At 33.1% G+C, this 1625-nt stretch overlaps 1 pseudogene; it reads left to right on the forward strand.

Annotated features, from left to right (window-relative positions):
• Positions 1-1196: 1196 nt before the first annotated feature.
• Positions 1197-1363, forward strand: LOC123631001 (annotated as a pseudogene).
• Positions 1364-1625: the final 262 nt, after the last annotated feature.

Genomic DNA, 1625 nt, shown 5'->3' on the forward strand with positions numbered 1-1625 from the left:
TGTGAGAAAATAAGTGAGTGTTGTTTCTAAGTTTGTGGCACAGTTGTTACATAGCAATAGATAATATAATATGCTATAAAAGTAAATTTCATAAGTGGCAATTTGCAATTTAAAGAACAAAATAGAATAGACTGGATGAATCCAATCAAACAGAAGGAAGTAAATGTAAGCAGGTTTCATTAAAACTTTACTCCAATGATACCGCATATATCTGTCTATATTGGGGCACAATATAAATGCCCCAATATTCATGATGTGAGTTGTAGTAAAAAAAAATTTTTAAAAAGTCTACATAAGACCCCTTGATGTTTTAAAGGTATACATTCTCATGTACCTGTGAAATTTTACAGAGCCTATGAATCCTTTAGCAGGAGTTTATAAGCAGCCTGTGAGAAAGTAAGATACAAGTGCTCCTCAATTTATTATGGGATTATGTCCCAAAAACCCATCATAAATTGAATATATTATAAGTTAAAAATGCATTTACTACATCTGGTCTACCAAATATCATACCTTAGCCTACCTGGAATGTGCTCAGAACACTTATATCAGACTACAGTTGGGCAAAATTCCCTAACACAAAGCCTATTTTATAATAAAGTGGTATTGAAAATCTCACATAATTTACTAAATACTGTACATTATGTTGGAATTGCAATGGTTTCTTGCAGTCATAAAGTTAAAAAATCTTAAGTCAAGCCACCATCAATAAGGGAAAGTCTGTATCAAAGACCAAGAACATTTCTTATCACATTTAGGGGATTTTAGATTATGGAGGAGAATTAGTAAGATTATATCTGAGGTAAATTATAGAATTATCTATTGTTCAGTAATCAATTTATAAACATAGAGCTAAATAAGACTTTAAGTTTTAATTTAGACTTTTTCCCCCCAAATATGGCAAACATTTCACTGGTAATATTGAATGATTTGAGTCTTCACAGAGACAATTTAATTTTTTAAAATTTATGCATTTATCTCAATGAGTATTCAGAAAACAATGCTACTGCTTAGGTTGAGACTAACATAGTAGTACCTCAATGCCATCTCCGCGTTCTTTTTGGCAGCACATTACACACTCTTTTGGTGGTATGTGGGTAAGGCAAATAACAGGAAGGTGATTTGCAAAAGTCTGAAGTCTGAAAGTTAGGAAACTCTGTTGCAGATCAAACTTTGGTTTAACAAATAGAGAAATGATCACTTCTCAGGCTTTTGGGTAAGATCAAGTGTAGGATCTGTTCTTATCAGTTTAATATCTGATATGCCCTCTATTTGAGGACACAATATGAAATGGATTTTTGGAACCAGGAGATGGAATAGGAACTTGCTCCATATAGTCCACGTACGGTCCAAAATAATTTTTAAAAACATAAAGAAACAAAATCTCAGAGAGGTTAAGAGGGCTTGTTTTATTTAGTGTTACTCATGGGATCAAACACTTTGAAGAAAAGGAATGAGCTACTGCCTAAGTTTACGTAAATTGTAGACTCTCTTGAATTAAATAATTCATAATGTAGGGAATGTGCATGTGCTTGTGATATAGATAAGTGTCTGGGGGGCTGTTTATGTGTATGTGTGTACCTGCTTGCACATGTTGTGTTTTCAGGTGTTTCCTGTGTCAGACA

This window comes from Lemur catta, chromosome 1 (assembly GCF_020740605.2).
Source record: "Lemur catta isolate mLemCat1 chromosome 1, mLemCat1.pri, whole genome shotgun sequence".
Lineage (NCBI taxonomy): Eukaryota > Metazoa > Chordata > Mammalia > Primates > Lemuridae > Lemur > Lemur catta.